At 30.2% G+C, this 23640-nt stretch overlaps 1 long non-coding RNA gene across 11 annotated transcripts in view; it reads right to left on the bottom strand.

Annotated features, from left to right (window-relative positions):
- Positions 1 to 12498: 12498 nt before the first annotated feature.
- The window catches only part of LOC147816245 (uncharacterized), a 34736-nt gene continuing 23594 nt past the window's right edge, over positions 12499 to 23640 (bottom strand). For 9 of the 11 annotated variants that reach the window (XR_015431929.1, XR_015431927.1, XR_015431923.1 and 6 more), the window contains one exon: positions 12499 to 21842. This is a non-coding gene — a long non-coding RNA (uncharacterized LOC147816245). The remainder of the gene's footprint in view (positions 21843 to 23640) is intronic. The other 2 variants (XR_015431924.1, XR_015431930.1) reach the window with 2 other exon arrangements.

Genomic DNA, 23640 nt, shown 5'->3' with positions numbered 1-23640 from the left:
CATTAATTTTAAGTTATTGCACAGGTGTCAAAATTTCTAAAAATATATACTAACTAACTAACTCAGTGGCGCGACAGCCCATTAAGAGGGCCAAGGCCGACTGTGCCCAACTCAGTTTTCTTGACCTTGGGCTCTGGGGTGCAGGAGCATATGTTCCGGTCAGGTGGTCAGCCGAACGCGGAACCCCCAGTGTTAGTTCCCAAGCATGCTTGGTACTCATTTTATCGACCCACTGAAGGGATGAAAGGCTGAGTCGGCCTTGCCCGGCCCAAGGATCGAACCAAGGACCTGTGGCACCGCAGCGCGAAGCGCTACCGCTCAGCCACCGGGCGTCTAAAAAAAAATATATACATATACAGGAAAATATTAATTAAACCTCTTTAAAAAAATTTATCTCGTCAGTGTCACCCAAGATTAATAGCACAGGTGTCGCTAAAATCGATAGTGACGCAAATATTATATTAGAAGGGTGAAGAAAATTCTTTCTTGCCTACTTTTTAAGTACACTATTGTCTATTTCAGTTATAGACATTGTTCTCCTTTGCTTTCTAATTAATATTAAAAACTGCATCTGAGGGGATCATTTGGCGGACACTTAAATGATTTTTGATATTTTTTTGGTTCACGCGAGAACATAGTCATTAATTTTAAGTTATTGCACAGGTGTCAAAATTTCTAAAAATATATGCATATACAGGAAAATATTAATTAAACCTCTTTAAAAAAATTTATCTCGTCAGTGTCACCCAAGATTAATAGCATAGGTGTCGCTGAAATCGATAGTGACGCAAATATTATATGAGAAGGGTGAAGAAAATTCTTTCCTGCCTACTTTTTAAGTACACTATTGTCTATTTCAGTTATAGACATTGCTCTCCTTTGCTTTCTAATTAATATTAAAAACTGCATCTGAGGGGATCATTTGGCGGACACTTAAATGATTTTTGATATTTTTTTGGTTCACGCGAGAGCATTGTCATTAATTTTAAGTTATTGCACAGGTGTCAAAATTTCTAAAAATATATACATATACAGGAAAATATTAATTAAACCTCTTTAAAAAAATTTATCTCGTCAGTGTCACCCAAGATAAATAGCACAAGTGTCGCTAAAATCGATAGTGACCAGATATTATATGAGAAGGGTGAAGAAAATTCTTTCTTGCCTACTTTTTAAGTACACTATTGTCTATTTCAGTTATAGACATTGTTCTCCTTTGCTTTCTAATTAATATTAAAAACTGCATCTGAGGGGATCATTTGGCGGACACTTAAATGATTTTTCATATTTTTTTGGTTCAAGCGAGAGCATTGTCATTAATTTTAAGTTATTGCACAGGTGTCAAAATTTCTAAAAATATATACATATACAGGAAAATATTAATTAAACCTCTTTAAAAAAATCTATCTCGTCAGTGTCACCCAAGATTAATAGCATAGGTGTCGCTAAAATCGATAGTGACCAGATATTATATGAGAAGGGTGAAGAAAATTCTTTCTTGCCTACTTTTTAAGTACACTATTGTCTATTTCAGTTATAGACATTGTTCTCCTTTGCTTTCTAATTAATATTAAAAACTGCATCTGAGGGGATCATTTGGCGGACACTTAAATGATTTTTGATATTTTTTTGGTTCACGCGAGAGCATTGTCATTAATTTTAAGTTATTGCACAGGTGTGAAAATTTCTAAAAATATATACATATACAGGAAAATATTAATTAAACCTCTTTAAAAAAATTTATCTCGTCAGTGTCACCCAAGATTAATAGCACAAGTGTCGCTAAAATCGATAGTGACCAGATATTATATGAGAAGGGTGAAGAAAATTCTTTCTTGCCTACTTTTTAAGTACACTATTGTCTATTTCAGTTATAGACATTGTTCTCCTTTGCTTTCTAATTAATATTAAAAACTGCATCTGAGGGGATCATTTGGCGGACATTTAAATAATTTTTGATAATATTTTGGTTCACGCGAGAAATTTGTTATTAATTTTAAGTTACTGCACAGGTGTCAAAATTTCTAAATAAATATTCATATGCTTAAAAATATTTATTAGACATAAATAAAAAAAAATATCTTGTCAGTGTCACCCTAGATTATTAGCACAGGTGTCGCTAAAATCGATAGTGACGCAAATATGATATGGGAAGGGTGAGCAAAATTCTTTCTTGCCTACTTTTTAAGTACACTATTGTCTATTTCAGTTATTGACATTGTTTTTCTTTGCTTTCCAATTATTATTAAAAACTGCATCTGAGGGGATCATTTGGCGGACTCTTAAATGATTTTTGATAATATTTTGGTTCACGCGAGAAATTTGTTATCAATTTTAAGTTATTGCACAGGTGTCAAAATTTCTAAAAATATATTCATATGCTTAAAAATATTTATTAGACATAAATAAAAAAAAATATCTTGTTAGTGTCACCCTATATTATTGGCACAGGTGTCGCTAAAATCGATAGTGACGCAAATATGATATGAGAAGTGTGAAGAAAATTCTTTCTTGCCTACTTTTTAAGTACTCTATTGTCTATTTCAGTTATAGACATTGTTCTCCTTTGCTTTCTAATTAATATTAAAAACTGCATCTGAGGGGATCATTTGGCGGACATTTAAATAATTTTTGATAATATTTTGGTTCACGCGAGAAATTTGTTATTAATTTTAAGTTATTGCACAGGTGTCAAAATTTCTAAAAATATATTCATATGCTTAAAAATATTTATTAGACATAAATAAAAAAAAATATCTTGTCAGTGTCACCCTAGATTATTAGCACAGGTGTCGCTAAAATCGATAGTGACGCAAGTATGATATGGGAAGGGTGAGCAAAATTCTTTCTTGCCTACTTTTTAAGTACACTATTGTCTATTTCAGTTATTGACATTGTTTTTCTTTGCTTTCCAATTAATATTAAAAACTGCATCTGAGGGGATCATTTGGCGGACACTTAAATGATTTTTGATAATATTTTGGTTCACGCGAGAAATTTGTTATTAATTTTAAGTTATTGCACAGGTGTCAAAATTTCTAAATAAATATTCATATGCTTAAAAATATTTATTAGACATAAATAAAAAAAAATATCTTGTCAGTGTCACCCTAGATTATTAGCACAGGTGTCGCTAAAATCGATAGTGACGCAAATATGATATGGGAAGGGTGAGCAAAATTCTTTCTTGCCTACTTTTTAAGTACACTATTGTCTATTTCAGTTATTGACATTGTTTTTCTTTGCTTTCCAATTAATATTAAAAACTGCATCTGAGGGGATCATTTGGCGGACATTTAAATAATTTTTGATAATATTTTGGTTCACGCGAGAAATTTGTTATTAATTTTAAGTTACTGCACAGGTGTCAAAATTTCTAAATAAATATTCATATGCTTAAAAATATTTATTAGACATAAATAAAAAAAAATATCTTGTCAGTGTCACCCTAGATTATTAGCACAGGTGTCGCTAAAATCGATAGTGACGCAAGTATGATATGGGAAGGGTGAGCAAAATTCTTTCTTGCCTACTTTTTAAGTACACTATTGTCTATTTCAGTTATTGACATTGTTTTTCTTTGCTTTCCAATTAATATTAAAAACTGCATCTGAGGGGATCATTTGGCGGACATTTAAATAATTTTTGATAATATTTTGGTTCACGCGAGAAATTTGTTATTAATTTTAAGTTATTGCACAGGTGTCAAAATTTCTAAATAAATATTCATATGCTTAAAAATATTTATTAGACATAAATAAAAAAAAATATCTTGTCAGTGTCACCCTAGATTATTAGCACAGGTGTCGCTAAAATCGATAGTGACGCAAGTATGATATGGGAAGGGTGAGCAAAATTCTTTCTTGCCTACTTTTTAAGTACACTATTGTCTATTTCAGTTATTGACATTGTTTTTCTTTGCTTTCCAATTAATATTAAAAACTGCATCTGAGGGGATCATTTGGCGGACATTTAAATAATTTTTGATAATATTTTGGTTCACGCGAGAAATTTGTTATTAATTTTAAGTTACTGCACAGGTGTCAAAATTTCTAAATAAATATTCATATGCTTAAAAATATTTATTAGACATAAATAAAAAAAAATATCTTGTCAGTGTCACCCTAGATTATTAGCACAGGTGTCGCTAAAATCGATAGTGACGCAAATATGATATGGGAAGGGTGAGCAAAATTCTTTCTTGCCTACTTTTTAAGTACACTATTGTCTATTTCAGTTATAGACATTGTTCTCCTTTGCTTTCCAATTAATATTAAAAACTGCATCTGAGGGGATCATTTGGCGGACTCTTAAATGATTTTTGATAATATTTTGGTTCACGCGAGAAATTTGTTATTAATTTTAAGTTACTGCACAGGTGTCAAAATTTCTAAATAAATATTCATATGCTTAAAAATATTTATTAGACATAAATAAAAAAAAATATCTTGTCAGTGTCACCCTAGATTATTAGCACAGGTGTCGCTAAAATCGATAGTGACGCAAATATGATATGGGAAGGGTGAGCAAAATTCTTTCTTGCCTACTTTTTAAGTACACTATTGTCTATTTCAGTTATTGACATTGTTTTTCTTTGCTTTCCAATTATTATTAAAAACTGCATCTGAGGGGATCATTTGGCGGACTCTTAAATGATTTTTGATAATATTTTGGTTCACGCGAGAAATTTGTTATCAATTTTAAGTTATTGCACAGGTGTCAAAATTTCTAAAAATATATTCATATGCTTAAAAATATTTATTAGACATAAATAAAAAAAAATATCTTGTTAGTGTCACCCTATATTATTGGCACAGGTGTCGCTAAAATCGATAGTGACGCAAATATGATATGAGAAGTGTGAAGAAAATTCTTTCTTGCCTACTTTTTAAGTACTCTATTGTCTATTTCAGTTATAGACATTGTTCTCCTTTGCTTTCTAATTAATATTAAAAACTGCATCTGAGGGGATCATTTGGCGGACATTTAAATAATTTTTGATAATATTTTGGTTCACGCGAGAAATTTGTTATTAATTTTAAGTTATTGCACAGGTGTCAAAATTTCTAAAAATATATTCATATGCTTAAAAATATTTATTAGACATAAATAAAAAAAAATATCTTGTCAGTGTCACCCTAGATTATTAGCACAGGTGTCGCTAAAATCGATAGTGACGCAAGTATGATATGGGAAGGGTGAGCAAAATTCTTTCTTGCCTACTTTTTAAGTACACTATTGTCTATTTCAGTTATTGACATTGTTTTTCTTTGCTTTCCAATTAATATTAAAAACTGCATCTGAGGGGATCATTTGGCGGACACTTAAATGATTTTTGATAATATTTTGGTTCACGCGAGAAATTTGTTATTAATTTTAAGTTATTGCACAGGTGTCAAAATTTCTATAAATATATTCATATGCTTAAAAATATTTATTAGACATAAATAAATAAAAATATCTTGTCAGTGTCACCCTAGATTATTAGCACAGGTGTCGCTAAAATCGATAGTGACGCAAATATGATATGAGAAGGGTGAACAAAATTCTTTCTTGCCTACTTTTTAAGTACACTATTGTCTATTTCAGTTATTGACATTGTTCTCCTTTGCTTTCCAATTAATATTAAAAACTGCATCTGAAGGGATCATTTGGCGGACACTTAAATGATTTTTGATATATTTTTGGTTCACGCGAGAACTTTGTCATTAATTTTAAGTTATTGCTCAGGTGTCAAAATTTCTAAAAATATATACATATGCAGGAAAATATTATTTAAACATCTTTAAAAAAAATTTATCTCGTCAGTGTCAACTTAGATTATTAGCACAGGTGTCGCTAAAATCGATAGTGACACAAATATGATATGAGAAGGGTGAAGAAAATTCTTTCTTGTCTACTTTTTAAGTACACTATTGTCTATTTCAGTTATAGTTGTTGTTCATTTGTGTCGCACTAGATCTGCACAATGGGCTATTGGCGACGGTCTGGGAGACATCCCTGAGGTGATCCGAAGACATGCCATCACAATTTTGATCCTCTGCGGAGAGGATGGCACCCCCGCTTCTGTAGCCCGACGACCTGCACGCGAAGTCAAGCACTTTACGGTAGAACAGTTTAATGAGGACCCATACCGCACACCCTCGGTCCCTACGCAGGCTGATCCAAGTGGTCACCCACCAGCACACTGACCGCAGTCAGTGATGCTTGACTTCGGTGATCTGCTGGGAACCGTGTCTTTACTATCAGTCCACTTGTGTTTTGTCTGTAAAATGGATTGTTTTAAATAATAATCATATAAGGAAAATTTATTTCAACACGATTTAAGCAATATTTTAAATAAGCTGTCTAAGATAACAAATTTGATCTTCCGTCCCTGAGTGCAGGATGAGGGTAAACTTTGAAATCTTAATTATGAACTCCCATTTTTCTTTATTGCGGATTCTCCAAAAAAAACTACTCCTATATTTTTGTTTTACCCTTATCTATAGGTTTATTTATTTTGCTTTATAGATGACGTTGTAGGGGAGAAATTTATATACATCCAATTGCTTAAAATTAATTGTTGAGTTAATTGAACAAGAAGGATATCTATATTTAAAATTTGCTATGTTGTGATCAAATAGATAGTAAGTTGGAAATACTTCACACCGAACTTTTTCAACTGTTAAGTTTTATCAATACATAAAAATCAAACAGCTTTTTTAACTATTCAAAATCGAAATCGGTTTAAAATTTTTAGTGAATATAGTTGACTCCCAGTTTTCTAAGGCACCCAAATTTTCTTTGATTCCAAAACAACTGAACCGATTAAACTTTTTTGTGACATTACGATCGAACTATGAATTTGGCAACGGATTTAAACTCCGAAATGAGGCCTTAAAGATCTCAGGAATTCAAACAGACCAAATCTATAGTTAAATTTAAAACAATGACTATCGTTTAACTAATCAGAAGATTCCATTTCGTTTTTTGGTCATCCCGTTCGAACGGTTTGTCGTAGAATGTACTAGTATCGACAGTGACCTTCCTCGTGCTTCAAACTATCTGCATGCCAAGCTTCATCGATTTCGGTTGGATGGTTTAGGAGTCTATTAAGGTCACCCACACCTACACACAGACTTTCATTTATATATATATATATATTGATAACGTGATAAATAACAATGATTTATTCTAATAAAAAGCTAAAAATTTACTACTTAATAATACTCAATTGCTATTAAATTAGCTGAAGCAAACATATTTTTCGTCGCTCAAAAATTTAAACTATTTATTATAGTTTTCTCTTTATACAAATCTGAATACCGCGTTCTCTTTTGATTAGCTAACATTTCCGAGGATGACGTCACAAACCTACTGAGATGCCTTGACTCTCGGTGGCTATGCTCTAAGCCATGGTCCGTCTACCATTGAAGATATTTTACGTCAGCACTGTGGTCGGTTCAAGTCGGATGCGAAATTCGTATCGACCAGTCATCGTTGGGATTCGAACCCGGTTCACCTCATTAGAAGGAGAACGCTCTACCCCCTGAACAATCACGGCTGTAGGTAAATGATTGGTGAACGTCTTATAAAGCCACTTAGCTTCCTTGAAGCTGGGTATATACTTTAGCTGCGAGCTGTCAATCTCATGACCAGCTAAAGAGGGGTTCGAATCTCAGCGCTGACACCACAATATTTACTCCATTCCTCCAGCACATGAGAAGTTTCTACTGTCTTGCACTTTTCATATACATGGTTAGGTGAAATAATTGTGTCCGAACGTCATACTTACAATAAATACATTGTCATTTACACACACCTGGAACCAAAGCAATCAATCTGGAGCTCTCATATAGCTCTAGGCACCTTTAGTTTTTTTTTTTCTTCCTACTTTCATTCTTTTAAATTTTTCAGGATTAACTTTAAAAAAAAAAATTCTTTCGTGTTTTTAATACTGATTTTTTTAATTTTATTTACAGACAATTTTTGCCTTTCAGAAATATTTTATTTAATTTTGTTTTCAATTGGGTTATGCAGTATTAATTTTCATTCTAATATTTAATAACTATATCATAAGAATCCTAATACTATCTAAAATTCGTTTTCATTTTTGCATTTAAAATACCTTGTTCCATTTTATAAAATAAATTTTAAATGAAATTCTGAAATTCAAAAAAAAGGCATAAATAAATAGTAAAAATGCTGAAGCCTTAGCGGAGGTAGAACTTTGGCTCATTATCTAAGTGCGAAACTGGAGCATCAAAAACTGATCGGCTCCCTGGTCATTCCTATGATGTGGTAGATATAAAAGCATTATCTCATTCTAAAATAAACGGATAATAAACTGTTTTTGCCCCATGTTTTATTTATTCAAAATAAACACATGATGATCCAAAGGAAGATAAGGTACACTTTGGACTAGGTATGAATGAACAACGGGAAGATATCTAAAAAAAAAGTAGCAATAGGTTTTTTTTTAACAGAAAATTGCCATTATTTGCTTCTTATCCTCTGTGTTAATATATCTTCTATGCTTTATTTATACAGAGTAACCTCTCGGTAGTGATCACTCCCACATTAAAATGGTCGTTGATGTAGGTGGGTCGTTCTTAGAAGTTACCTCCATTGACTTCAAAATTGTTATCAGAGGTACATGATTTATCGCAAATGATATTAATTTTTGTCATTTTCTTGGTGCGGCAATGCCACTTCTGTTCGCGTCATGAAAAGACGGATCGATAAATGAAATTTAGTGAATATGAAATTGATCCCAACTGATATAAAAACGTGTAAAAACAAATGTACCAATTTTGTATGATCAAGTTAAGTAAATAAACAACTATGTTTTTTTTTTCTTCTAATTTTATATCATGAAAATTAGTTAGCTTTAAAAGGTGAGAAGAGGTTGATTTATTTGAAATGCTTGTTTCTTCTAAAAAACTTTTTTCCTAATTCAACTTTCCACTCTAAAAGTAAATCACTGAAACTTTCGTGCACTTTGACTGCAACTGTATCGTCAAGAAGAGATCTCTAAATAAGAGTCTCACACAAATATTTTGAATACATTTTAATCTACTTATTTGTTTAGTTAAATTTTCCGTTTTTATATTTTTTTCGTGTTTCCTTATTTGACCTTTTCCACATTTGGTTCAGTTGTTTTCCCGGTAGCTGGAAGAGGTTTTAATGATCTCTCTTAAAGGTTTTCTTCAACACTAAGTCTATGGAAAAAATTCCGTGCCTCCCCAAGGTGCTCGTAAATAGAGGTGGTCTATTCCTGGAGGTTTCACGTAATTACATAACGTGTCTCAAATAAGAAGATTAAAAAAAAAAAATACAATCATTCACTGAATGATTAACAGAACAATCGTGTTTGGCTTTTAAAAAAGTGATTTGATTTCAGTCATTCTGCGAAGTTGACGTAAAGGAGCCTCGTACGGTTAGTAAACAAAACTTATTTTGGCCCATTGTGGGCCCACTAATTGGTCTATAAAAAAATCCTTCAGTACAATTGTTCGATATATTGAATTCTAATTTTGGGCGGAGTTTGAAATTTATAGGTTAATATGGTAGGGAGTTACGGGATGTGATGCGTGCGTGTCTCCTGATATGACTTCTGTCCCTTTTTCAGCCATTATCCACTCTTTAGCAAAGAAAAATATTTCTTTTCACATATAGAAGACTTTATTCGCTTTAAAATATTGAAAAGAAGATAAAAAAATAACATGAATTAAAATAAATAAATAAATAAAAATTATCCGAAATTTATCCGTTTATTAGCTATTATTCGCTATTTTTCAAAGAAAAAATAGTTTGTTTTTTTTATATACAGAACACTTGATTCACGTGAAAATATTAAAAAATATATTAAAAAAAATAATATATAAAAAAACAAAAAATTTAAATGTCGACCGTCGCCGAGTTTCGAAGCCATGGCCCCCGGGACAACAAATCTAACTTGCCTCACAGCTTTTCCAACTGCGCCATGCTTCACATACTTGCCCCGCGAATATTTAGCTTAAAACACCTCCTCCCGGTTAGTAAACAAAACTTATTCTGGCCCATTGTGGGCCCACTAATTGGTCTATTAAAAAATCCTTCGGTTCAATTGTTCAATACATTAAATTCTAATTTTGGGCGGAGTTTGAAATTTATAGGTTAATATTATAGGGAGTTACGGGGTGTGATGTGTGCGTGCCTCCTGATATGACTTCTGTCCCTTTTTCAGCCATTATTCGCTCTTTAACAAAGAAAAATATTTCTTTTCACATATAGAACACTTTATTCGCTTTAAAATATTATATATTTACAATATTTCCGTAATTAAAACTATAAAAAAGAAATTGAAAACTGTAACGGAAAATCTTATCAATTTATATGAAGATCTAATGACTGAATACTCCAGGGACCAGAGCTTTAAATGACGAAAAAAAGGCGATTTTTACTTAGAAATATGTAGCGCTGAAACTCTTAAGAAATGTGAGTTTAATTCATATTGTCATAATTCATGCAGACTTAATACATTTTAGCAGGTCTGAAATCGCAAGATGAAAAAGACTTCATGCAGATTTTTTTTCCTTAAGAATTAAGCCGATTCTGACTTTTCCGATTAATTCCGACTTTTTAAATTCGCCGGCCAGGTGGTTAGCGCGCCTTAATGGGAAGCCAATGACTGCGGGTTCGAATCCCGCTCTGGGCATGTATGTTTCTCTCTATGTGTCGTTGTGTGAATGTGGCCCACCCTAAGAACGGGTTTGTGGCAGTGTGGCGTGGGCAATGTTGCTCGCCTCCGTAACTTTGGTTCACAGGTGCCCACTGGGTAACGTAAAATGAGTGACAATTCCAGCAACTTCTAAGGCAAAAAATAAAGTTCAGTGCCTGCCATTTGAAAAAAAAACTCTTTAAATTTAAGCATTGAATAGAAGAATGTGTGAAAGTTTCCAAATTTCTAATCAGCATTTTTTTTTTTATCATCTAAAATATACAGAGTTCGTAATTAACGAAAAGATCCTTTTTTGAAATGTTTAAAATGGGGATATTATCTGTGACGGTTTCATCTGCTGCCAATTTTCCCGAACAACTTGGCTTAAGCACTCTTCATTAGGCCGGGATAGCCTGGTCGGTAGGGCGCTGGGCCCACGTCCGAGAGTTCGAACTTCGCCGGCCGAAGAAAATGGTGACTGATGCACGTTAAATCTGCCGGGTCACGAAGTCCTCCATGTTCTCATAATAAATTATACCTCTGAGGGTACAGAACTGGCGATTGATCGTTCTCTGCCTTAGGTCAAAATTACGATCTGTGGATGAATGAATGGATGTATGAATGGGTCCGCCCTATAAACGGGTGTGACGTATGGAGTGGCAGAAGTCGAATTCTTGTCCATAGATGGCGCTTTTGGAAAACAAGAACAATCGCACCCTTCTGCCTCAACAGGCATACGAGAGAGAGAATTGAATGATTCCCTTTTTGTATGACACTCCTTATTAACGGGGAATTTGCAATCTAAAACATTAGACCCATTCTTACAATAACTTAACATTTCGGTACTGGTCCCGCAGTGGACTGATCGTTAAGACACGGTTCCCAGCAGATCACCGAAGTTAAGCATCACTGGCTACGGTCAGTGTGCGGGTGGGTGACCACTTGGATCAGTCTGAGTAGGGAGCGAGGGTGTGCGGTATTGGTCCTCGTTAAACTGTGCTACCGTAAAGCGCTCGACTTCGCGCGCAGGTCGTCGGGCTACCGAAGCGGGGGTGCCATCCCCTCCGCAGAGGATCAAAATTGTGATGGCATGTCTTAGGATCATGCTCCGGGATGTTTCCCAGACCGTCGCCAATAGCCCATTGTGCAGCTCTAGTGCGACATAAAAATTAACAACAACAAGTCTGCGGGCGTATAGTCCTCTTCCCCTCAAACGTCTGGCAACAGTTTTTCGGGAGATCTGCTTTCCAGTGGCAGCAAGAAACTGATTTGCCACCTGCTAAGCTGTGGTGCGCCTGTTCCTTTTATGCTGATAGGACGATGTATTTGTCATCTGCAGGCGTCGTACTTCGAACACGACCTTCCCCGTGCCGCCTACTACACATTCCAGTAGTTATAAAATGATTTCCACAGCCGTGAAACAACGCTGTGAGCGACGTCGAACTCCCTGGCAACATCTGTTATTTTTCGCCCTTCTTCGATCTTTCCAATAATTCGGCCACGCTTAAAATCATCAAAGTGATATCGGGAAGACATGCCGAAAATTTCAAGTTCGTCAATTAAATCTTTCCTGTAAAACTTTGACTTGAAACAACAACTCTCCACACGCGTCAAAACCTTTTATCAGCGCTATCACGAGATGAACAGACGTGGAAAAAAAATTTGCATACGCATACCTCATCTTACTATATCCCGCACTTATTCTAATTTTCCACATTTTGCTTCCTTTCATTTTGTGGTTGCTATGGATGATAGTGTTATCCGTCCTTAGCAATTGTCCAGCAGTGTAGTAAAGAAAAACAATGAGGCAAGCATTTACAATAACAACTTTTATTGCACCTTTCTGTACAAGAACAATGAACTGAATTCTTACTTTATTACATTAAAGGGAAATAGAATTTATTGTCAACTACGGTACATGTATTACGACACATCAAAAGAGATAAATGGAACTTTTCATAAATTTTATATCTTCTTAGACTAGAAACACCATAGAATTGACGGGGGAAAAAATTGTACTAAAATGGAACCTTTTGTTTGTATCAATGATTTCATTTAACAATCTGATTGCTCTGTCAGATACATAAAGTCTTGATAATGCATAAATCTTAGAGGATTTAGTAAATATGCATTTTCAATAAGAAATATGATTAATTCAGCTTTTATATTTTACATTGTTAATAAACTGCTCGTGTAAAATATTTTAAAAGCCAATATGCAAAACATACTTAATTTTTTTTTTTTTTGTTTTTTTTTGTAGAGATCAGTAAAGGCGTAATCTTTAGAGCAAATGATTTTTTAAACCTCTGTTTTTTCAAACTTTTTTTATCATCGAGTTTATGAAATTTCAACCTCTGTTTTTTCAAACTTTTTTTATCATCGAGTTTATGAAATTTCAAAAATAAAATTCTTAGACTTTTCCAGAATTCCAGACTATATTTTATCTATATATGGTAGTTTTTCGTCAGAAAAAAAATGTTTTTTTTATTTTATTATTTGATGTTTTAACGTATTTTGAGAGTGGAGAAAAACGCAACTAAATGAAGACATTGTGTAAAACTATCGAATTGCGACATCTTTAAAAGGACTCATTTTAATACATGTTTATAAAAATAATAATAAAATAAAATTATATAATAATAAAATAAAATAAAAATTATTCGCTATTCAATATTTAGTTAAAATTCCCTGCAAAAAAATCAACAGTAACATTTTCTGTCATGTTAAACATAATAAATAACTTTATAAGTCAACTTGATAATTACTAAGGATTTCCTAAGTTTATGAAATGCAACTGAAATTTAGTTTCATAAATTATAACTATTTCAAAAAATTTTGATTATTTTTTAGAACATAAGCTATTATATATTATTCATGAATTGTATAAATTCAAATTATTAACGAAAAACTTTTAACAATGTATAAACTTTACTTTCCAAAAATATTTTGAAAAAGCCATAGTAACTTAAAAAAAGATAATATTAAGGGTAATTTTAATCCAAAAAAAAAAAAAAAAAAAAACATTTCTTGTTTTGAGAATTTTTTTTTGCCTCTGAAGAATCAATTCTCTGTGAAGAAAAATAAATAAATATGAAAAGTTAATGTTTGAAAGGTCAAACCTTCTGAAAGATCAATTTGTTTCTCTTGGTCATTTTAGACTTGAGTTATTACAAATTGACTGTAGATAAATAATTTCTATCAATGACAAGTTTAACTACATTTTTCAAAAAATTATTTTCTTAAAAAGACTTCATAATAACAAGGTCACTTGAAACAGGACTTTAACCAAGACTTCATGAATCCTGTAATATATTAAAGAAGCACTTTCAATAAAAAAAGAGATCAATAAAAAATCTCATGTTTATAAAATAAAGCAAAATTAGACCTTTTTTTTTCAAATGAAAGAAAAAAAACATTAATTTAAATGAGCAAATTGCTCATGAGGTCAGATTATTATTTCTGGATACAATTCTTTAATAAATTTTATATATAAGTTAAAAAATATATTTCAATCAAATAGCAACATTTAAGTTTTTTTCCCATTTCCTTATTTACAAAAGTTGATATAAATTTGTAAAGAAAAAAAATAAATTTAAACACAGGAAAATAAAATTTCAAAAGCTATAATAATTCCATTATAAGTTTAGTTTCTTACTTAATAAATCAAATTTATGACAAAACAAATAAACAAAAATGAGTACAACAAAAATACACAAGACTGAAATTGCAAATAAGTCAGATTTAATTTAAATGCACTCCTCGAAATTGTGCATATTTATAACGGGCAGTACATTGCAAAAATCAGGCATGTAAAATTAAATTCTTTGTGTTATGCATTCAGAAATTCAATATTGAACATTTTAATAAGTAATTTAATTAAAGATTAGTAAGAGACAATAAACAGAAATGCTAAACTAAAACAAACTGAAAAATATTATGAGAAATATATTACTTTTGTAATAATAATATGATTAATAATAATAAAGATTACTAAATAATAATCATTATTATTAATCATATTATATTATTTTCTAAATGATAATTCTTATATAAATGATAACTATTATATAACATAATATAAATGAGTACTATAATAATAAATGATATAATGAATGATTATTTTTAATAAAAGAGTTAACAGGGTTAAGTTTTTTTTTGGAATGAAATGAAATAAAGACATTTTTTGAAATTTTTATAAAACTCAAAATTAATATCCAAAGTAGAATTTTTTTACACGTCACACAAAATACAAGATCACTAGGTATATTTATACATATAAATCGATTATTTAAAAAATATTTTAATTTTCCTTAAATTCTGTTGTGTCAAGTAAGTCATCTGCACCTTTACAGAAACAATTCACAATAACCAATTATAATTTATCCCTATTTGTGAAGTATTTCTACAACAACACTACAGTTTCACATTAACATAGATGATAAAACTTCATTCTTTTTTTCAAATAACTGGTTAAAACATTACAAACATGAAATCTACGTACAAATAAACATGTTAGCATGAAACACTAACACAAATAAAAAAACTGTTAAAATGTAAACTTCTAATTGGGTATGATTGTTTTGAAAATTAACCTTTAATGTACAAAATAAGCTTTATCAAGCTTATAAGCTTATTTTCAGAAATATGTTACATTAACTACAAGATTTAAAAAGCTTTAAACATGCTAGAAAATATTTTGAGACCGTCATATTTTATCTTCAATATTAATGTATATTTGAATTAAAATTTTAGAAAAATTGAGCATAATTCTTTTTTCTTTACTAATTATTTAGACACAAATTATAACAAAAGTAAGCCACAACTTAAATAAAAAGCATTAATAAATATGCAAAATAATAAAAAACATAAGATCACACAATCTTAATAAATGATCACACAACTGAAATAAAATAACTTTTACTTAAAATAAAAAAACTTTTTTTCTTGGCAGTAAATGTTATTAAAAACAGGGTGGCCACTCAAATCAGATTTCAAATTTCCCTGATTTTTCCAGATAAAATTCTTAAAATTTCCAGTTTTTTGTCTCTTTTTTCTTATAAAGTGTAGGATGTGTACAAGAAAAGTGTTTATATTATAAAATATTTTATTTAAAATGTTATTTTGTTAACATATCATCTTGAAAAACTAATTTATTTTGACAATTTGGCAAGATTTTTTATTTATTTTTTAATGTTTTTGTACAAATTTTTGAATTAAAAATCATATATTGACCAACAAAAGAGTAAAATTAAATATTAATATATAGTTAGTTCTTAAAAAAAACCTCTTTTTTTTAAAATTAAAATATGTTATAAAAGGTTAAAATGAAACAGAAAAAATTAGCATTAATGCAACAATTTGTCGACAAACATTGCTGTTAGCGATTGTAAAAAAATGTGTGATTTGTTGGTTTGCTGAGAAAAAATAATTCACAGATTTCTTTGAAAGGGAATACAAAAGCTTTCAGAAAAAGAGTGCAATATAAAATCTATTATTATTAAATTATAACCAACTAATTTTTGGAGATTTTTATAAAGTTAAAAATACAAAAACATTTTGTCAAAATGGAAAAAAATTACCACGAAAGCATCGGAACAAAATTGAGCCATAAATGGATTCAGCCCAATGACAGAATTTAAAAACAGAAGCTAATATCCTAATCCCTTCTTCCACCTCCACCACAATCTTTCCTAAATTGCACAGTCCCATAGCGGTCAAAGGTTTCTACATTCGTGTAGCAACCGTGGGAAAATTTTATGTGGCATTCTAGTTTAAAAGAACTGTAATGGAGCAAATTTTGATGCGAGCAAAGTATCGCTAAGTTGATGATATTTCAACTGTTTGGAGGTACATTTCCGCCTAAAAAAGTGGGTATAATGAATGAAATAATTTAAATTAAGAAAATTAGTAAATAATTTAAATTAGTGAAATTAAAAAACATTATCAAAGAAAAAATTTCCATCTTTTCTTTAAAATTCCCTGATTTTTCCAGTATAGAAAAATTCCCTGATAATTCCAGGTTTTCCAGGTGGGTGGCCACCCTGAAAAATTAAGCATACCTTATATAATAAAATTTTTCTCCAAAAATACTTCATAGTTGGTTAAATACATTGAATACATTTTACACATAAAATAATTAATCTTAAAAAATATTTTATGGGTAAATAGTGCTTGTATTTAGTTTAATTAATGCAATGACACCAAAAATAAATAAAAATAATATATACTTTGTCAATTAAAAATAAATACTAAGACCTGCACTTTTTATGTAAATGTCAAAAATTTAAAAATTAAGCATGTGATAAAGATAACACATAACAAGTTTTTTGCAACTGTTATCAAATTTCTACACACTCTGACAATCTTCATCATTATCTTTAAGAATTAAGTACACAATTTTTTGATACACATTCATTGTAAATATTTCAATAAAATGCCTTAAGATTGTATTAAGGGTAGTAATTGATCAGATTTTAATTGGAATTAATATACAGTAGGGAACCGATTATCCGGAACGATCGGGACCATCGATATTCCGGATAACTGATTTTTCCGGTTTTCTGAATCGCTACAAAAACCCGTTTTTTTTTTTATAGTTAAACCCAACTAAAAAAAAAAAAAGTTGGAAATAATCTTCAAAAGAAGAAAAAACGATGGAGTAATACACTAATGATTATTTCCAAAATGATGGTAAGGTAAACATCTTTCAAATAAGAACGAAAAATCCTAAAATCCTATGAGGAAAAAAAAATTTTTTTTTTATAATGGCGGGAAAACTAATCGAATTTTGTTCCGGTTTTTTGGTTTTCCGGTTTTCTGATTTCCGGATAACGGGTTCTGTACTGTATAATAGTACTTTTTCATTCCTTTTAATGTAATATAAAAAAAAGAAAGTTTAAGTAAATTTTCTTTACCTACTAGAGGATCACTTTAAAAGGTACATTTTACAGGGGTGCCACTCTAAAAAAATTTCAAGACTGAACTTATTTTTTGACCAAATAATACTGTCTATCATTGTTAACCTAACTTTTAGAAATTTATAGCTCACTGACACCAAAATTTACCTTTCCTTCATTATAGCCTACACATTAAATCAATCATTTGATTATTTTTTCTAAATTTTTTTTAACAAGCAAAAGGAAAATAACAGCTAACCTTGTATATTTTTTTACAACTATTACTGAACAAACTGAAACCATTCATATCTCTATTTTTTACTTCACCGTTATTTATTTTTTGTTCTAGCACTATAATTTATTTCTTATTTTTAAAAAAAATAATCTTGATTTAACTTTGGCCAGCATGACAATAGGTTGGGGTAGGGGAAGCAAACTCGAGCAGATTTAGATTAAGCAATAGTACAAATTTAATTACACAATTACCCATTTGTCAAGACTTTAAGAGTAACATTTAGTGAGGCTGACGAAAAGAAGATTAATAAAAGTCCTGACATCATTACCATATCATATGTTTTCATTAAGATATATTTTTTTATTTTGTCAAAAAAAATTTTACATTTCTAATGAAATTTTTTAAAAATTTGATAGAATTTATTAGTCTATTGATTTTTCTCAAAACTGATTTCAGTCCGCAGGACTGAAGAGTGGCATTCATGCATTTTATATTAACTAATTGCTAAATTTTAAAAAATTAGGTATGTTATTAACATTGATTATCATAATAGAATAATATTTAAAACAATTTTTACTTTTTTTTAAACTATTCAACTCCAAAATTTTACTAGTAAATTAGAATCAGAATCAGAATCAGTCATTATTTTAATAAAACTTAGCAACCAAGAAATAAAATTATTTTCATTATTTTTGGGAAAAACAAAATAACTTCTGAAATACAATGGGAAGGCACTTCAAAATGCAATGATAAATAATATTAGAGTAGAACCCTAATTATACAACACCCAGGGGACTAGGGGTGTGTTGGAAAATTGAAATCCTTTTTTGACCTTTTTATGTCAAAGCAATTAATAATGATAATAGAATCCCTTATCAGGCATGGGAGTAGTAAAAAAACTAAAAGTTTGAAAATATCTATCAATTCAAATACTGAAAACACAATAAAAAAGCATGTGAAACTATTTTCACAAAAAACAAATATTTAAATTATTTAGATACTTGCTTAAAGTTTTTTTTAAATAAATCATGATTAACAGAACTGCCAACATGGATAGGAAAAAATCCAGTAGATTTTATGAAATAACATACATTTCATGATAATTGTTGCTTTATGTACTAAATATTTTACACATAGGGAATTTTAGAGATTTTTAACGTCATCAAAATAGAAACACTGCAATATTGCCCAACTAGGATTGACATTAGATGAACTTAAAATGCTATGTATTATGTTTACACACAATTTTGAATAGTAGTAGGCATTTAATTCATCAAAGATAATTAAAAGTCTTTTAATTGAAAAAGGGAGTTCAGAATAAATAAAATAACAGTACATTTTAATAAAAAAAAAACAGCTTTCAATTGATTATTATAAATGAGGCTCGCTTCATAACGTTTCAGTAATACATATTTAAATATTCAAGCAAGTAGCAATCAGTGCAAAAATACTATTTCATTAGGGATTTCTTTTAGGAAACTTACTCAATTTTAGGGAATTTTCTAAAAATGTACAAAAACTAGGAGATGTTTTATTAAACCAGGAGAAACTGGCCAAAATCCAGTAGACTACTGGAAAATCCAGGAGAGTTGGCAGCAGATATGGATTAAGGAGAATAAAATCATATTAGAGTAAAATAGCAAAATAATGTAGGAATATTATTTAAAAAAATCAATAGTTAATATAGCATTTTCTCTCTTCTAAAATTTAGAAACTTTGAATAATCCTATGTCTGTCTTACCCGTGTTTTTTTTTCCTGTCATAAATAAAATAATCCTATGACACAATAGCATGAAAAATAAGTCATTCTCAATTTTTTTTTTTTTTTTTGGTCATTTCCTAGGAGTTTTTCAGAATTATGATCATGGTAGTAATTAAGGAGTTTAATGACTAAAAATAAACAATACAACAGCTAGAATGCAATACAGTTTAACAAGCGTTGAAAGAGGTGTAGGATAACTGAGGTTCTACTGTATTTTGCATATAAATGAAATATATTTGTCAATAATTTATGAGTTTGAAACTTTTAATTAAATAATAAACAAATAGAACAACATGACATGCAAAACACAAATACTAAAAACCAGTTTGCTGAAAAATTGATTCTCAAAGATCAAGAATTTCTCCTGATTATTTAACAATGAATTTTGATAATGTGTTTAAATTGATCATAATTAGGGCTGCAAGTTTGTCGTCAAATTTCACATAAAATTTAGAAATTTCCGAGGAATACAAATATAAGCAAGTAAAAGAGCAGAAAAAAATTGTTCGATTTAATTGAATTTTATGTAACATTAAATTTATTCATATAAACAGAATTTCAAAGAAATATTGCAAATTGTTAAATTATTCTTGATATATTTTTCCGTTCATCAAATATTTGGTTGCTAACATTTCTAAATGCAAAGTTTTTATAAATTTCACAGTCCTGGCCATATAGCCTGTGTAACCCCCTCACTCAGTTAATTGTCATTTCAATTAATTTCTGGCAAAGTAAGAGCTTATTGCACTATTTGGAAGTCATGTTGCTCTTATTTATAATTGAAAAGATAGTAAGACCACCTTACTTAATAAGATTTGGACTACCTCTGAACTATTTTCATGTGAAACTGCTACTGATCTATTTTCCTAAACATTTTATCAATAAAAAATTATCAATTTTAAAGCTGCACAGAAGTAGTAATTGTTGATAGAATTAGTGTTGTTGAATTAGAATAAGGTGAAAAACCTTCTCTGCTTAAACAATTATTGCACAAATCACAGCACTTTAAAACATTTCTGGATTTAAAAATAATAAATCATGGAAATGAGCATGAAAATTCACTCCCTGACAAACTTGAAACCCTAATTATACAACTTCAATGACTTTTTCATAACATAACACATTCGAAAAACGGTTAACAAAAATATGTAAATACAAAGATATATAAACAAGTTGAATTCAGAGAATAAACAAAATCAAAATAGTTACTAAAATCACATTTCAATCTACTAAAATAAAATTTTTCTTAAAAAATAAAATGAGATTCTATAAAAAGACATGATTAGATTAAAACACATAAAAAGATATTCCAAAATAAATTGCAATTTACCTGTCTGTACTGCTTATAAAATATTAAAACAAGAATTTGAATAAAATACAGGGATGTTTCTCATCAATTAATAACTGTATAATATAAATTACAATTTAATAACTACATAGAGCAACTGTTCTCCATAAACACAAATGAGATTTTTTGAAGTAAAACCGTAACAAACTATCATATTTAACTAAATTTTAATTTAAGCAATAACTTCTCAAACACTAAAATTATTAAATTTCAGTTAATTTTAACGAATAAAGGCAAGCAATGTTCAAAGATTGTTAAACAATGAGAATGACAGTAATAATCGGTGATTAATGAATTTATATCTTTTCTAACATCGTACAAAAAAATATTGAGATTATTTAAAGAAATGATAGGAAGTTAAACTGATACTTATATTAACATGCACAAATTTCCAGTTTAAGCTAAAATTTATTTAAAGAAAAAAAAAATTCATCCTAAAATAACTTCAACTAATCAGTTAGTAATTCTAATAAAATTTCGTTTTCTATTTATACATAAAATAAAAGTTAAACGAGAATTTAAACATAGAAAATTCTTCTCTTGCTAGTTAATGTGATTGTATCAGTACTTGAAGGTTTTGATTCCACTAGCATAATATCTACTTTGAAAGAAATATTAATAGTATTTTATCATTTTCAAGTAGTATTAAGAGCAGAAATTGCCAATTATTTTGGAATATCTTTTGAACACTCTTAATGCTATTATTAAAATAGATTTCTCTAGATGGAAAATAAAATTGTCTGGAACTTTCCTTGCTTGAGACAAAATTACAATGTGAAAATACTCCACTCAAAAATTGGATGATACTATCCAATAAATGCTGCACTGATAATCCACAAGAAAGGAAATCATCTCCAAAATGGGGAAAAGGGTGAGGGATGACATAGATCTATTTCTCCACTGCACAATTCTGTACCCTTTAAAAAGAAAACACTTCATATAAAAAATATATTTAAATAATAAATTTGCATGTTAAGGAATGAGTAATGCATGTTTGAATTTAAGTAATATATTTATGCGTTAGGAAGGTCCTTAAGACAGTTCTTATACCGGCCAACATTGGAGAAATAAAATAACCGAGATTTTACTAACCGACCCAATTTTGGGTTAACGACTAGTGATGTTCCATTTTGTACCTAATCCAGAAGACAAGGGAACCCGTGGATCAAGTAGTGGGAGAAATTTGCCTCTAAGGAGGGCTTTCTTATGCAATTAACCCGCTGGATGGAGAGGAAGATCACGAGAGCCTCCCATCAGGGAAGGGGAATCTAATCCTTGATCCGTCTACCACTGAGGATATTTCACGTCAGAACTGTGGTTGGTGCCAGCCGGATGCGGAATGCGTATCGACCAGTCATCACTCGGATTGAAAGCTGGGTTCACCTCATTAGAAGGTGAATGCTCTATCCCTGGAGCCATCACGGCTCAAGTTAAACAATTAACACTCAACATACTGCAGTACTGGCATTAGCACCCTCTGTTGATGAATAAGAGAAGTATTTTTGCTATCAATGGATATTTTATCAAACATGTTTTTTTTAAAAATTCTTCAATAAATATGGGGAAATTCGAGAATATACAGGTAAACAGGAGGTGGTCGTAAAATACAAGAGTCTTCGTTACAAAACCGGAGACTTGGCAGGTATAAGTTCTTTTAAAAAGGGGTATACTTTGTATTATCTATAATAATGAAAGGAAGAGTTTGCCTGTCTGTCTGAGCGTTTGTCTCTCTCATAACTCAAGAATCATTGAATGTATCATCCTGAAATTTGGAAAGTGTCTACAAAGGCAAATTTAGCCCCCAATACTAAAATTCACTCCAAATTTTCAAATACTTTGTTCAGTAGACTACAACAATACTAGGAAGCTTTAATATAGATACCATAGCTGCCAACATGGATAGGAAAAAATCCAATAGATTTTACGAAATATAAATTTCATGATAATTGTTGCATAATCTACTAAATACTTTACGCATAGGGAGTTTTAGAGATTTTTATAGTTATCAAAAGAGAAAGAATGCAATATTATCTAGCTGGGATTGACATTAGAGGAACTTAAAATGCTATGTATTATGTTTACACGCAATATTGAATAGTAAGAGGCATTTAATTCATCAAAGGTAGTTAAAATATTTTTCAATTAATTTAAAAAGAGAGTTCTGAATAAAAATAAACTGAATATTTCAGGTCAAAAACAGTTTTAAACTGATTTTTATATATGAGGCTACCTTTATTATATATAATACTTATTTTAATATTCAAGCAAGCAATAATATGTGCAAAATATCTATTTCAACTGGGATTTTTTACGAAACTTACTCAATTTTAGGGAATTTTCTAAAAGGTAAAAAACCAGGAGAATTTTTATTAAACCAGTAGACCAGGAAAAACTGGAAAAATCCAATAGAGTTGGTAACTATGAGATACTATAAAAAACTGTTTTTTACAGTCTCTCTAAAGGGATAAGACACAGAGAAAATTGTGTGATTGTGGTAAATTTTGACTATAATGAGTTGACCTTGAGCAATGATTCAGAATACAGTTAATCTTTATTTTGACGAGATCAGTCATTAAAAAAATGCTCTGCTTAATCTACTAACACTAAGGATAAAATCTAAGAATAAATTTTAAAAATGGAATAGTTTTTAGCTTCACTAATTTGCACTATAATGAAACACTAGATAAGTTATATTTTACTTGTGAGAATGAATTT

This window comes from Parasteatoda tepidariorum, chromosome 2, assembly GCF_982258835.1.
Source record: "Parasteatoda tepidariorum strain Cologne lab strain chromosome 2, Ptep-v5.0, whole genome shotgun sequence".
NCBI classification, from domain to species: domain Eukaryota; kingdom Metazoa; phylum Arthropoda; class Arachnida; order Araneae; family Theridiidae; genus Parasteatoda; species Parasteatoda tepidariorum.
The sequence above is the reverse complement of the archived record's forward strand: the minus strand, read 5'-3'. Positions and strand labels throughout refer to the sequence as shown.